At 42.1% G+C, this 16,394-nt stretch overlaps 1 non-coding gene across 1 annotated transcript; it reads left to right on the top strand.

Annotated features, from left to right (window-relative positions):
- Positions 1–3,776: 3,776 nt before the first annotated feature.
- Positions 3,777–3,909, top strand: LOC133254509 (small nucleolar RNA SNORA70). The gene has a single exon (XR_009738690.1). It is a non-coding gene; the product is annotated as a small nucleolar RNA SNORA70 (small nucleolar RNA).
- Positions 3,910–16,394: the final 12,485 nt, after the last annotated feature.

Raw genomic sequence — 16,394 nt, 5'->3', positions numbered from 1 at the left:
AGATGTACTATGCAGTTAAGTTTTGGTAGAACTTAACCACCTAAAAAAAGAAGGCCTCAGATTGTAGAGTTTCTATGGCCATCATTCATTCATTCATTGTTTCTGATTTCAATGAGCATTCATGCTTACATAAAATGTATTCCCTGACATTGACTTAAAGGAGAGATGTGCATATTTCTTGGAGAAGGCAATGGCAACCCACTCCATTGTTTTTGCCTGGAGAATCCCAGGGACGGGGGAGCCTGGTGGGCTGCTGTCTATGGGGTCGCACAGAGTCAGACATGACTGAAGCGACTTAGCAGCAGTGCATATTTTTGCTTATTAAGCATTATTAAGTGTTGCCAGGGTTTGAGTCTTAAGCAGTTATAATCCGCAATGTGCCCCCCAGTCCTGATTTCTGTTTCCTGGGGTATAATGGTTAATACTTTGGCCACCTGATGTGAAGAGCCAACTTACTGGAAAAGACTCAGATGCTGGGAAAGATTGAGGGCAGGAGGATAAGAGGGTAACAGAGGATGAGATGTTTGGATAGCATCATTGACTCAATGGCCATGAGTTTAAGCAAACTCCAGGAGATGGTGAAGGACAGGGAAGCCTGGTGTGCTGTAGTCCATGGGATCGCAAAGAGTCAGACACGGCTGAGCAACTGAACAGCAGCAACAATGGTTAATGCCTGTCTCTCTGCCTCATGAGAAGAGAGGATACAGTTCACCTCTTCTGATTTTCCAGAACTCGTCAAGGACAAGACAGAAAGCCCTTTCAGGACCAATCAGACAGGTTGATACCCATCCTTCTTTCAGGACTATGTGGATCCCACGGGGCCCACCTCTTTCCAAGAAAAGCAGTGCTTTCCTGCTCACCCTTGGCCTTCCCTTCCTGGGTCCCTGGGCTTTAGTCAGGCCCTGAGAACAAACATGCATTCTCTCATGATCAAGGTCCCCTGCAGCTGCCCTGCTTGGGAAGGGGGGTTGGGGCTGCAAAGGCAGGAGCTAGGTACATGTTCTAGGATCATGTTTGTCCAGGAGTTCTAATTTGAATCTGAAGTTTATAGCGTGTTGGTTTTTTTTCTTCCCTAGACATCTCCTCCCCTCTGCTTCATAAATAGCCACCTCCTCTGGGCTTATAAATTATGTTGCAACTGCTTGGGGGCTCTGTTTTGACCTCTTATTTGCATCACCACATAAAGTCATGTTGCCATGAGCACCGCTTGTTAGTGCCGTGTGTTGGGAATGAGACACACTGGAAGCAGAATCAAACAGCAGTTGAGTCAAAGCACAGTGCACCATGCCTTTGAGGATCATAAAATGGGCATTGCACTACAAAAGGTGGCCAACCTGAGGATGCCAAGCTGAGTAAGAGGACACACTCCATGGGTCCTATGCGTTGGAGGCCAAGGCTGGAGGCAAGACCCAGTCAGACAGAAGGCTTGAGGGCAAACAGGGAAATCAAAGTGCAGACCAGTCAGAGAGGGAAGCTGAGCATAGGTCCCCTGTAAGCTGAGAGCTGTGACACTCTAACACAGTCTTCACCATATAGCCCTCTCCATAGACAGAGCGCTGCCCACAGACAGAGGATGAGGTTGAAAGCTGCCTGACGCCTGTATTACAGTAGCAGGGCTGGTATGAGCCCTTCCTTTGGCATAAACATAGAAATAAGCTTCAGGCAAATTGAAAGGCCTGCAGATTAGCTGGGTGGCCTTCCTTGTAAATGTAAGCCCTGGACCTGAAGTGACTTTGTTACCTACGTGTCCACTATAAGACTTCCCACCCCTACCCCTAAATACACATATGTGCATAGTATGTGTGTGAATATATGCACATGTGTGTACATACATGTGTATATGTATGTGTATATACTATATGGTTTATATACATGAGTAATGAACATGAAATATTATATACATGATGTATGTGTCCATCCATACATATACACACTCAAAACTGAATTTTTCAAGACTCTTGTACCCTTGCCAAAGCTCCATTGATTTCCTCCTTCCTCAGGCTAGCACCCCTCCCTGCGCCCCACCACATTAGCCCCATTAGTTGCTATTTCTCGGTCATGGCTCCATGCTGTGCCTTGGGCAGCACCATAGGCTTCAAACCTTTTCAAATGCTTTCAGCTCCTCAGAACTGACTTGTTCAGTGTTCCATTTCCTAAGAACCTTTTTGGTGGGATGGGTTCTAATCTAATAAGCTGGCTCCATTAGCTGGTCATTAATGACAGTGTGTTATACTGTTTGGAGAGCATATTTGCATATTAACCTGTCCTGAGTTTTATCGCAAATGGTCTGCTGCCTGGGCCTGAATGAGAGCCAGGTAAGTGGTGCCTCAGATGCAAAATTCAAGGAGGTATTCACACGACACTGAGAGTAAGCACCCTAGATTTATCACCTGAGGAGCTTCTCTTGCCTCCCCTGAGTTCAGGCCCTAACTGCCAGGTGATAGGAAGGTAAAGCTTTGTGATGAGCAAGAAGAGAGAAACTCCTTGTCTCCAAAATCACATTCCATAGCTATCTGCTTGCTCTAAGTATTAACTTGGGGACGCCTCAGTCTTAAATTCATTTGCTAAGTCAAAATGTAAAATATCATATATGTTAATTTGCAAGATATTTCTTTTTAAAAAATTCTGTATATTTATTTTTGGCTGCTCTGGGTCTTTGGTTGTTATGTGTGAGCTATTCTTCATTGCAGTGCACGGGTTTCTCACTGTGATGACTTCTCTAGTTGCAGAGCACAGGCTCTAGGGCACAAGCTTCAGTCCTCGTGGCAGAGAAGCTTAGCTGCCCCGCAGCATGTGGAGTCTTCCCGCCCAGGTATCAATCCTGCGTCCTCTCCATTGTCAGGAAGATTCTTAACCACTGGACCACCAGGGAAGTTCCAAGATATATCTTAGTGCATAACAGTTTACAAACAGCAAAAAAGAAAAGAAAAAAGGTTCTGGGTAATAGCAACCGAAAAAAGTTGGGCACACAATAATACTGATTTGGCACTGATTTCATTTTATTTTTGTAGAATGTCACTTCTGAAATAGTATGATATTAGAAGGATAAATTTAAGATATAAAATTAGATGATCAAAAACATAAATCTTGTGAAGTCAAAGGCACAAGTATATTTCTCAAATAGATGAACTACTTTAAAGAGAAAATTCTCAACATTCCCAGGGATCCACATCACCATGGGCACATTCCACCCCACTGCGGTCCTGTGCATTTCCAGGTCCTAATGACGAATGTAATACTAACATTTGGTGACTTCCTGTCACCTTGCCTACATCAGGAGTGCAAAGGCAATGTGGTGATAATTAGGAATATGGAGTGCAATCATTTCAGAGGTTCCAGAAATCACTCTGGTCATTAACAAAATGAATAAGAAACTATTACATTACACTCTTATTAAAGGGATGGTCATTTTGAGCAATAATTGCTTTTGAAAACAAATGGGCAGTTATTTTAAATCTATTGCTAAAGCTAACTTTCTTAGCTAAAAATAAGTGATGTGAGCTTTGATGCAGGGATTCCTCATAAAGAAGCAACAATTTGCAACCAATTAGCCAACCGTGGGCTTCCTATGTGGTGCTAGTGGTAAAGAACCCACTTGCCAATGCAGGGGATGTAAGAGATACAGATTCGATCCCTGGGTCAGGAAGATCTCCTGGAGGAGGGCATGGCAACCGACTCCAGTATTCTTGCCTGGAGACTCCCATGGACAGAGGAGCCTGGTGGGCTATATAGTCCATGGGGTTGCACAGAGTCAAACATGACTGAAGTGACTTAGCATGAGCAAAGCAAGCCACCTGTGCTATTTCCGCCCTGGGAGCCCAGGGTGCAATGGCTGCAAATAGGAGCCTTTTCGGTAGTGTATACAGCCTGTTGCCTGCATGAGTTGCCCTAAGGAACTTGAATACGACCCTTTACAGTGGACATGCAGACATGACTGGCATGCTGTCTGCAATCTAAGCTCCAGACAGGTATGTGCAGTGCCTTTGGAAAGCCCCAGGGCAGTGGCCAGGGTCCACACTGGTTAAGTCATAATGTTCATCTGCATCAAGCTGCAGAACAAGGAGCATGTGACTGAGATCCTCCGCAGGGTCAAGTTCACATTCTCTGGCAGCCAGAAGCTCCACATCTCCAAGAAGGGGTTAAATTTTCTAAATTTAATGCAGATGAATTTGAAAACATGGTGGCAGAAAAGTGGTTCATCTCAGACAGCTGTGGAGTCAAATATACCCCTATTCCTGGCCCTCTGGCAAAAAACCTTGGCACTGTCCCCTCTGTACTCATGTCCATAATAAATCCTACTTTCTTGTCAGAAAAAAAGGAGCCAAGGTAGGTGATTTCCCCCAGCAGGTACATAATGATGAGTTTCCAGCTTCAGAATCTTCCTTTTGTTCCATGTCCAGTTCTAACTCTTGCTTCTTGACCTCCCATTATTCTTGCTTTAAATTTAAGCTCTTGGCAGGATTTGGCCTCCCTAATACCAGACCACCTGACCTGCCTCTTGAGAAATCTGTATGCAGGTCAGGAAGCAACAGTTAGAACTGGACATGGAACAACAGACTGGTTCCAAATTGGGAAAGGAATATGTCAAGGCTACATATTGTCACCCTGCTTATTTAACGTATATGTAGAGTACATCATGAGAAACACTGGGCTGGAGGAAGCACAAGCTGGAATCAAGATTGCCGGGAGAAATATCAATCACTTCAGATATGCAGATGACACCACCCTTATGGCAGAAAGTGAAGAGCTAAAGAGCCTCTTGATGAAAGTGAAAGAGGAGAGTGAAAAAGTTGGCTTAAAGCTCAACATTCAGAAAATGAAGATCATGGCATCTAGTCCCATCACTTCATGGCAAATAGATGGGGAAACAGTGGAAACAGTGTCAGACTTTATTTTTCTGGGCTCCAAAATCACTGCAGATGGTGATTGCAGCCATGAAGTTAAAAGACACTTACTCCTTGGAGGGAAAGTTATGACCAACCTAGATAGTATATTCAAAAGCAGAGACATTACTTTGCCAACAAAGGTCCGTCTAGTCAAGGTTATGGTTTTTCCAGTGGTCGTGTATGGATGTGAGAGTTGGACTGTGAAGAAGGCTGAGTGCCGAAGAACTGATGCTTTTGAACTGTGGTGTTGGAGAAGACTCTTGAGAGTCCCTTGGACTGCAAGGAGATCCAACCAGTCCATTCTGAAGGAGATCAGCCCTGGGATTTCTTTGGAAGGAATGATGCTAAAGCTAAAACTCCAGTACTTTGGCCACCTCATGCGAAGAGTTGACTCATTGGCAAAGACTCTGATGCTGGGAGGGATTGGGGGCAGGAGGAGAAGGGGAGGAAAGAGGATGAGATGGCTGAATGGCATCACTGACTTGATGGATGTGAGTCTGAGTAAGCTCTGGGAGTTGGTGGTGGACAAGGAGGCCTGGCGTGCTGTGATTCATGGGGTCACATAGAGTCGGACACGACTGAGCGACTGAACTGAACTGAACTGAGTGTCTGTGTGGCTTCATCAATCTCCATTTAAAATCCACTTTTGAAGGGGGGCTTGGCCTTACCCTCCATGGTGCAACCCCAAGACACTTCCTCAGAGAAGCCTTCTCTAGCAATCATCCTAAGATGACTTCATCATGATTCTCTATCTTATCACATTTTCAATGATTTAGTCCTCAGAAAAGTCTTTACTGCTTTCTGTTGTCTGCAAAACTAGTAAAACAGCAGTAGCAGTAATCTGACATTCAACACCTTCTACAAACTGACCATTGCGTCTCTACACATGTCTACCCTGCTCTTTGAGCTCCCAACTAACTAGTCTTTGCAGGTCCTGACTAGGGTATAACTGTTCCCGTTCTACCTTCTTTCTTATTGCAATTCTACTCACTTAGAAAGCCCTGACTCCTCTACTTGTTCAAGACTGATCCATCCACCAAGTCTCAGATTTAGGACTATTTCTTCCATGAACCCTGCTAAATAGTTTTAGAGCTCAATGATGACTGCCACTTCTCAACTCTTGTAGAAATATTTGCTGGCATGCTTTCTCCTTATACATTCCTTCATTCATTTCAAATAGGTAGCCAGACCCTCAGGAATTTTGCCTCGTGAGAAGTCGACAGCTTTTCCTGTGTTTTGTAAGAACGTAATCCATTGAGTTGATGATATTAGTGCCCTGGAGTAGCAGTAGAGAGAGGAGATTGTCTTTGAGAGGAAGCTAGGTGAGTGTCCTCTGATATAGGACAGGATGGAGGGAGTACTGAGGCTCACAACAGAGTGGAAGACTGGGTAGCAGTTCTAAGGCAACATCCCAGGGGCAGGGGCAAACTGATAGGACTTAGCTGTAGTTATGCCAAGGGAGGCAGCACCCAAGATGCCAGAATTCAGCCTCTGCAAGAACTGTCAAGTCCTACGCAGAGCTTCAAAGTGGCAAAAGTGTCAACGAGTCCTTGATCCTGAAGAAATCATGCAGATCAAACAATGGTATCTCAAAATAATTCATCTGAGCAGGTGACCAGTGAACTACGCAGACCTGGATGCTGCATTAACTCAGGGAGCCCTTGGCATTGACTCAAGTTGAATTTCCTTTCAGTCTGGGCCAGAATAAGGTTGATCTAGAAAAGAAACATATGTGCTGTTCTTGCACACCTATTATTTTATACTAGCTACTCTAGTGATTTATTTAACTTATTAAATTAGCATGATATCTATCACTGATATTCATCCTCCTTTGTATTTGCATTATATCACCCAAGCTATGTCAGAAGCTCCTGGAGGACTGGATCATTTCAGACTCTAGTAGAATTTGCTGCATGTAAATAACAACCAGGTTTCTGTGACAGGAAGGCTAGGGATACTGTCTGGAGGACAGACTTTAGTTTCTTGGTAATAATTTCCTCATAAATAGTCCAAGTGCTGAGAAGTAGTTCACATGCATTCAGTAACCCATCAGATATTATAGAAATAAGAGGAGATATGTGAGTCAGAGAGCAGGAGGAAAAACAGATAGTTGTTAGGGCTGGCCTGACTCATGGCTATCATTTATAATAATAGCTCCTATTTGTGTGTCCTTACTGAGATGGGCTCTGCTGAATCTTCCCTTGCTTTGTTTCAGAGTTGTATGTCAGTAGAATGAGAAATCCCACTTCGAAATCAAATCTACAAATGCTCATTAATAAAAAAAGAAAAGCAGAAGACAAAGCTGAATACAAGATATTACCCTGATTTTACCATTTGTATGACCAACCTAGACAGCATATTAAAAAGCAGAGACAGTACTTTGCTGACAAAAGTCCATTTAGTCAAAGCTAAGGTTTTTCCAATTGTCATATATGGAAGTGAGAGTTGGACTATACAGATAGCTGAGCACCAAAAAATTGATGCTTTTGAACTGTGATGATGGAGAAGACTCTTAAGAGTCCCTTGGACTGGAAGGAGATCAAACCAGTCAATCCTAAAGGAAATTAGTCTTGAATATTCATTGGAAGGGATGATGCTGAAGCTGAGGCTCTAATACTTCAGCCACCTGATGGGAAGAACAGATTCATTGGAAAAGACCCTGATTCTGGGAAAGATTGAAGGCAGGAGGAGAGAGGGACTACAGAGGATGAGATGGTTGGATGGCATCACTGACTAAATGAACATGAATTTGAGCAAGCTCCGGGAGTTGGTGATGGACAGAGAAGCCTGGTGTGCTGCAGTCCATGGGCTTGCAAAGAGTCAGACACAGCTGAGCGACTGAACTGAACTGAACTGAATATCTATGTGCATGTGTGCCTGCGTTCTCAGACATGTCTGACTCTTTTGTGACCGTAAGGACTGTAGCCCGCCAGACTTCTCTGTCCATGGAATTTTCCAGGGAAGAATATTGAAATGGGTTGTCATTTTGAGAGAGTCAATTCCTAGGCAGGTTGATAAGAAGTCCGGGGGTCCCAAAGGAGAGAGGGGTACGGGGTTCTCAAGGAGGAGGAAAGGACAAAGTTTTTCTCCTCTACATTCCTTAGGATTATATAACAATAATGTATCCTGCTTGAGGACAGTTTCTCCTTCCTGAAAGCCTTCTGGCTAATCCTGTTATCTTAAAATGTAAATTATGGGAGTGGGTCTAGTAAGATCTTTACAACCTCCAGACAGTCTTTTGATACATTGTAATAACTAATTAAAAAATATATAACTCCCTTGCTAACACTAGCAAAAGGGGCACTTTTCCTGCCCCCTTCTGATGTCTATGTCAGCTTTCTCTATCTCTTTTATACTTTAATAAAACTTTATTACACAACAGATCTGAGCAATCAAGCCTTGTTTCTAGCCCCAGATTGAATTCTTCTCCTTCAGAGGCCAAGAATCCCGGCATCTTTCATGGTTCAGCAACAACATTTTGATTTCCTATTCCATTGTGTACCTACAGTTCAGTTCAGTTCAGTCACTCAGTCGTGTCCGACTCTTTGCAACCCCATGAATCGCAACACGCCAGGCCTCCCTGTCCATCACCAACTCCCGGAGTTCACTCAGACTCACGTCCATCGAGTCAGTGATGCCATCCAGTCATCTCATCCTCTGTCATCCCCTTCTCCTCTTGCCCCCAATCCCTCCCAGCATCAGAGTCTTTTCCAATGAGTCAACTCTTCGCATGAGGTACCCAAAGTACTGGAGTTTCAGCTTTAGCATCATTCCTTCCAAAGAAATCCCAGGGCTGATCTCCTTCAGAATGGACTGGTTGGATCTCCTTGCAGTCCAAGGGACTCTCAAAAGTCTTCTCCAATGCCACAGTTCAAAAGCATCAATTCTTCGGTGCTCAGCCTTCTTCACAGTCCAACTCTCACATCCATACATGACCACAGGAAAAACCATAACCTTGACTAGACGGACCTTTGTTGGCAAAGTAATGTCTCTGCTTTTGAATATGCTATCTACATATGTATGTATTTGGAGAATACACACATATGCAAATTTTTTTTGATGCGCATGTAAGTACATCTATATCTGTAACTATCCCTGTAAATGTAGTCTAGTTATCTCTGGATGGTGAGATTTTTCTATATTTTCTAAAATTTCCACAATGAATATACATTTTTTAATAATCATAAAAGCAGGAAATGGTTCAGTTATTTATAAGGCAAATGGATAGAGAGAGGCAAGATGCATTCTTTTTTGACCAATACTTTATTTATAACCAAATTAGCACAGTATTTATCCACAGTATGACATGGAACCGAGAAAAAGAAGAATCACAATAATTATACATGTTCAATTATTATCATACCATGATCTGTATTCCTCAGAATATTTGTAGTGAAAGATGTTTCTGAGTTGTGTTACTGACATTTGGAAATCAATAACTATTGTTCAGAAGGTATAGCAGTTTGTTTATATCTCTGTAACTAATATGTGAAAGAAAATTCAAAGTGTTTTAAAATGAAAACTATGGTTGAGGAATTTGACAAAGCTAACTTTTCAAACTGTATGACCTTGGAGCTGAGCCAGCAATAACAGTGGAGTCAGTAGTGGAGCTTCCCCATGCCTTTTGCTGTCACATCTGGTCACCACTTCCATCTGTCCATGCCCTTGAGAGAAAGTGAACGAACATTCAGTCAGCATTTCTCAAGGGCAGGCAGGAGACTTATGTGGCCCAGAGTCCATGTAAGCATTGCAGGAAGGGGGGCCTGTTCCAGGGCCTGAAAGGAGGCTCTTGTCTAACACTCAGAAATGAATCACCAGAGGAGATGTACATGCTGACAAAGCAAGAGACTTTATTGGGAAGGGGTGCCTGCGTGGAGAGCAGTAGGGTAAGGAACCTGGGAGAAGTGCTCTGCTATATGGCTTGCAGTCCCTGGTTTTACGATAATGGGGTTAGTTTCCGGGTTGTCTCTGGCCAATCATTCTGACTCAGGTCCTTCCTGGTGGCGCATTCATTGCTCAGCCAGGATGGATGCCAATGAGAAGGATTCTGGGAGGTGGGAGGACATGTGACATCTCCTTTTGACTTTTCCCAAACTCTTCTGGTTAGTTCTGTGTTCCAAACTAACAGAACTCTTCTGTTAGTTCTGTGTTCCTTACCAGGACCTCCTGGCACAAAATAACTCACACACATGGCTGCTATGGTGCCTGGCCAGGGTGGGCAGTTTCAGTAGCTGTGTTTCCCCTAACATAAGTGCTTGAGCATCACATGGACAAGAACCAGTGGATGTTTCTGATCTATCAAGTGTTCTTTTAAAAAACTGTTTAAATAGTAAATACAATGAGAAACTTTCACTTAAAAATACTAGATTTCCAGTTTCTATTGAATTTTACTCAGTTGGTCCATGTTAGTTGCTTAGTCATGCCTGACTCTTTGCGACACCATGGACTGTAACTTGCCAGACTCCTCTGTCCATGGAATTCTCCAGGCAAGAATACTGGAGTGGGTAACCATTTCCTTCCCCAGAGAATCTTCCCAACCCAGGTATGGAAACTGGGTCTCCTGCATTGCAGGCAGATTCTTTACAGTCTGAGCCCCCAGGGAAGCCCTATTGAATTCTAAAAGTTTGGTAAAACCAGGCTCTTCTGTAAGGCATCACAAAAGCCAAGTATCACAGTCTCCAACTGCCTTGTTTCACACAATTCATTTACTTGCCTGGATCCTGCAGTCATTTAATTTTCAACCTATAAAAGCCTCCTCGGAGAAGGCAATAGCAACCCACTCCAGTACTCTTGCCTGGAAAATCCCATGGATGGAGGGGCCTGGTGGGCTGCAGTCCATGGGGTCGAGAAGAGTCAGACACGACTGAGCGACTTCACTTTCACTTTTCACTTTCATGCATTGGAGAAGGAAATGGCAACCTGCTCCAGTGTTCTTGCCTGGAGAATCCCAGGGACGGGGGAGCCTGGTGAGCTTCCGTCTATGGGGGTCGCACAGAGTCAGACACGACTGAAGCGAATTAGCAGCAGCAGCAGCATAAAAGCCTCCTAAACCGAAGACACCAGAGTTTGGACTTTGCTTTAGAATAAACATCAGACAACTTCTAATATCAGAATTCCTAAAAAGTCAGCAGTACCTCAACTGTAATTGTGACATCCATATGCTCAGAAAATTGAAAGTTTTTGCTGAACTCACTTGGCAGCTGGGCTTCCCTTGTGGCTCAGCTGGTAAAAGAATCCACCTGCAATGAGGGAGACCTGGGTTTGATCCCTGGGTTGGGAAGATCCCCTGGAGAAGGGAAAGGCTACCCACTCCAGTATTCTGGCCTAGAGAATTCCATGGACTGTATAGTCCATGGGTTGTAAAGAGCTGGACATGACTGAGCAACTTTCACTTCACTTCCCTTCATTTGGCAGCTAAATCTTCTTTGAACTGATGTTAACTTTTTATAGCAGTTATAAGACATTTCGGTTTAGTCTTGGGATTCATTCTTGAAAATTATCATGGACCCCAAAGTTCATTTGCTGATATGAGGTGTATCTATCCAGTTACCACATTAGAAATTAAAATGGAAAGTTAAAAAGTATTACTTTATATTTATTTAAAAATAACAAGTTCATTACATATTAGCATAAGTGATAGTTTATGAAAATTTCTACTATATTTTTCCAAACCACATTTTAGTAAGAAGAGTGGAATTATTTAATATTCTTTCAAATCTCTTTTCACTCTTGCTTAATAGAGACAGCCAGATTCTCATTTCTGCTTCTACATTTAGTTTACCTTACTATCACACAGCATGCAGCCTCTTGAAATCTTTGCTATACATTCATAAGAGATTAAGAGTGAAAAAGGTAAATTATTTTTATAAAAATAATTTTGACTTCATGAAGATTCCCAAGGATCCATAAATTATACTTTGACAGTGGCTGGATTATTATAATCTCTATCTCATTTAATATTAATATTCATGTGTTTCACTAGAGAAATGCAATGTTTGATTAATGGTGATACTGCAAACTTTGAGACATGTGGGGAAATGACATATAATACAGTGTCTGTACTGTATAAACTTTGTAAACTATGAAACATTTCAAATTCCACCCAAAATTCTGCCCTTAAATTAAAAAAAAAAAACTTTATTAAAATTTATTCTTGGCTATGCTGGGTCTTCCTTGCTGCATGGACTTTTCTCTAGTTGCAGAAAGTGGGGGCTATTCTCCTGTTGCAGAGCACAGGCTCTAAAGCACATGGGCTTGAGTAGTTATGGCTCTTGGGCTCTAGAGCACAGGCTCAATAGTGGCGGAACGTGGGCTTATTTGTTCCACAGCATGTTGGCTCTTCCTGGATCAAGGATTGAACCCATGTCTCCTGCATTGGCAGGCTGATTCTTTACCACTAAGCCACCAGGGAAACCCTGTCCTTATGTTTTGGGGATAAGCAATTATATACTTTGTAGTACTTGAATGTGCTTTCTTAAATAAGCTAGTTTCATCTTAATGATCAAAACTGAAAAAATAAACATAAGAAAAGCTCAGCGTAACACAAAGGAAGATGTGATTCAGAGAGTTAAAAAAAAACTTGGAGCATCTGGAGATATAGCATGACTGAGATGCTGCTTTTTGACACATCTTGTTATCCACCCAACAAGTAGTTATTGATCATTCACCATGAGCACCTATTATAGTTTTAGCTCTAAATCACTGAAGTTACTTGAAGCTGGTAAAAAAAAATCACACAGTTACTTGATAGAATTTTCAACCAGAAAGACTGATAAATTGGTATTTAATTTTATGGCATAGCATAATTTAGATGTTGATTTGGATTTTTGCTGGAATTGATAAGCTATGACCTGTGGCCCAAAACCTGCCCTCCATCCTTTGTAAATACACAGCCATGTCTTTTCATTTATGTACTATTCATGGCTGCTTTTGTGCTAAAGGTAGAGTTGAGTCTGAATATCTTGCAAAGCCTAATATGTGCTATTTGGCCCTTTACAGAAAAAGTTTACCCAATCCTAACTTAGAAAATTGGCTTGAACATCCCCTAAATAACTGGAAAAAATAAGATTCAGTTTATTATATGATGAGTGCTCTATGACTCATAAATTTTGAGGTATCTCTGTTGATTTCAGTTCCTAGAAAAGTGTGAATTGCATTCGAAGATTCTAAGTCAGTAGAATCCACCCTGAACAGAAATGATTTACTAAGAGGAGGGTTATATTTGCAGCAAATTGTCTTTTCCAGAAGATTTTCACTGCTAACCTCGCTGTTGTCTTCTGGGCTGATTTCCAAGGCTAAGGTCTATCTGTAGCATCGTGGACCTATTGTAAAAGTACTTGATGTACACAGTTCAGTTCAGTTCAGTAGCTCAATCATGTCCCTTTGCGACCCCATGGACTGCAGCATGCCAGGCTTCCCTGTCCATCACCAACTCCTGGAGCTTATTCAAGCTCATGTCCGAGTCGGTGATGCCATCCAACCATCTCACCCTCTGTCATCCCCTTTTCCTCCTGCCTTCAACCCTTCCCACCATCAGGGTCTTTTCAAATGAGTCAGTTCTTCACATCAGGTGGCCGAAGTATTGGAGCTTCAGCTTCAGCATCAGTCCTTCCAATGAATATTCAGGACTGATTTCCTTTATGATGGACTAGTTGGATCTCTTTGCAATCCAAAGGACCCTCAAGAGTCTTCTCCAACACCATAGTTCAAAAGCATCAATTCTTCAGGGTTCAGATTTCTTTATAGTCCAACTCTCACATCCATACATGACAACCGGAAAAACCATAGCTTTGACTGGATGGATCTTTGTTGGCAAAGTCATGTCTCTGCTTTTTAATATGCTGTCTGGGTTGGTCATAGCTTTTCTTCCAAGGAACAAGCATCTTTTAATTTCGTGGCTGCAGTCACCATTTGCAGTGATTTTGGAGCCCCAGAATAAAGTCTGTCACTGTTTCCATTGTTTCTCCATCTATTTGCCATGAAGTGATGGGACCAGATGCCATGATCTTAGCTTTCTGAATGTTGAGTTTTAGTCCAACTTTTTCACTCTCCTCTTTCGCTTTCATCAAGAGGCTTTTCAGATCTTTTTCTCTTTCTGTCATAAGGGTGGTGTCATCTGCGTATCTGAGGTTATTGATATTTCTCCTGGCAATCTTGATTTTAGCTTGTGCTTTATCCAGACCGGCATTTCTCAAGATGTACTCTTCATATAAGTTAGATAAGCAGGGTGACAATATGCAGCCTTGATGTATTCCTTTTCTGATTTGGAACCAGTCTGTTGTTCCTTATCCAGTTCTAACTGTTGCTTCTTGACTTGCATATAGATTTCTCAGGAGGCAGGTAAGGTGGTCTGGGATTTCCATCTCTTTCACAATTTTCCAGTTTGTTGTTATCCACACAGTCAAAGGCTTTGGCACAGTCAATAAAGCAGAAGCAGATGTTTTTCTGGTGTTCTTTTGCTTTTGATGATCCAACGGATGTTGGCAATTTGATCTCTGGTTCCTCTGCCTTTTCTAAATTCAGCTTGAACATCTGGAAGTTCACGGTTCATGTACTGTTCAAGCCTGGCTTGGAGAATTTTGAGTATTACTTTGCTAGTGGGTGAAATGAGTACAATTGTGTGTTAGTTTGAGCATTCTTTGGCATTGCCTTTCTTTGGAATTGGAATGAAAACTGACTTTTTCCAGTCCTGTGGCCACTGCTGAGTTTTCCAAATTTGCTGGCGTATTGAGTGCAGGACTTTCACAGCATTATCTTCTAGGATTTGAAATAGCTCAACTGGAATTTTATCACTTCCTCTAACTTTGTTAATAGTGATACTTTCTAAGGCCCACTTGACTTCACATTCCAGGATGTCTGGCTATAGGTGAATGATCGCACAATGGCAGTTATCTGGGTCATGATCTTTTTTGTATAGTTCTTCTGTGTATTCTTTCCACCTCTTCTTAATATCTTCTGCTTCTGTTAGGTCCATACCATTTCTGTCCTTTATTGTGTCCAACTTTGCATGAAATCTTCCCTTGGTATCTCTAATTTTCTTGAGATCTCTCGTCTTTCCCATTCTGTTGTTTTCCTCTATTTCTTTTTTCTTTTTTTATTCTTCCAATTTTATTTTATTTTTAAACTTTACATAATTGTATTAGTTTTGCCAAATATCAAAATGAATCCGCCACAGGTATACATGTGTTCCCCATCCCTAACCCTCCTCCCTCCTCCCTCCCCATACCATCCCTCTGGGCCGTCCCAGTGCACCAGCCCCAAGCATCCAGCATCATGCATCGAACCTGGACTGGCAACTCGTTTCCTACATGATATTTTACATGTTTCATTGCCATTCTCCCACATCTTCCCACCCTCTCCCTCTCCCACAGAGTCCATAAGACTGTTCTATACATCAGTGTCTCTTTTGCTGTCTCGTACACCGGGTTATTGTTACCATCTTTCTAAATTCCATATATATGCGTTAGTATACTGTATTTATGTTTTTCCTTCTGGCTTACTTCACTCTGTATAATAGGCTCCAGTTTCATCCACCTCATTAGAACTGATTCAAATGTATTCTTTTTAATGGCTGAGTAATACTCCATTGTGTATATGTACCACAGCTTTCTTATCCATTCATCTGCTGATGGACATCTAGGTTGCTTCCACGTCTTGGCTATTATAAACAGTGCTGCGATGAACATTGGGGTACACGTGTCTCTTTCCCTTCTGGTTTCCTCAGTGTGTATGCCCAGCAGTGGGGTTGCTGGATCATAAGGCAGTTCTATTTCCAGTTTTTTAAGGAATCTCCACACTGTTCTCCATAGTGGCTGTACTAGTTTGCATTCCCACCAACAGTGTAAGAGGGTTCCCTTTTCTCCACACCCTCTCCAGCATTTATTATTTGTAGACTTTTGGATCGCAGCCATTCTGACTGGTGTGAAATGGTACCTCATAGTGGTTTTGATTTGCATTTCTCTGATAATGAGTGATGTTGAGCATCTTTTCATGTGTTTGTTAGCCATCTGTATGTCTTTTTTGGAGAAATGTCTATTTAGTTCTTTGGCCCATTTTTTGATTGGGTCGTTTATTTTTCTGGAGTTGAGCTGTAGGAGTTGCTTGTATATTTTTGAGATTAGTTGTTTGTCGGTTGCTTCATTTGCTATTATTTTCTCCCATTCTGAAGGCTGTCTTTTCACCTTGCTAATAGTTTCCTTTGATGTGCAGAAGCTTTTAAGGTTAATTAGGTCCCATTTGTTTATTTTTGCTTTTATTTCCAATATTCTGGGAGGTGGGTCATAGAGGACCCTGCTGTGATGTATGTCGGAGAGTGTTTTGCCTATGTTCTCCTCTAGGAGTTTTATAGTTTCTGGTCTTACGTTTAGATCTTTAATCCATTTTGAGTTTATTTTTGTGTATGGTGTTAGAAAGTGGTCCAGTTTCATTCTTTTACAAGTGGTTGACCAGATTTCCCAGCACCACTTGTTAAAGAGATTGTCTTTAATCCATTGTATATTCTTGCCTCCT

This window comes from Bos javanicus, chromosome 9 (assembly GCF_032452875.1).
Source record: "Bos javanicus breed banteng chromosome 9, ARS-OSU_banteng_1.0, whole genome shotgun sequence".
In the NCBI taxonomy this organism is placed as follows: Eukaryota; Metazoa; Chordata; class Mammalia; order Artiodactyla; family Bovidae; genus Bos; species Bos javanicus.
This window is presented reverse-complemented; position numbering and strand designations above follow the sequence as displayed.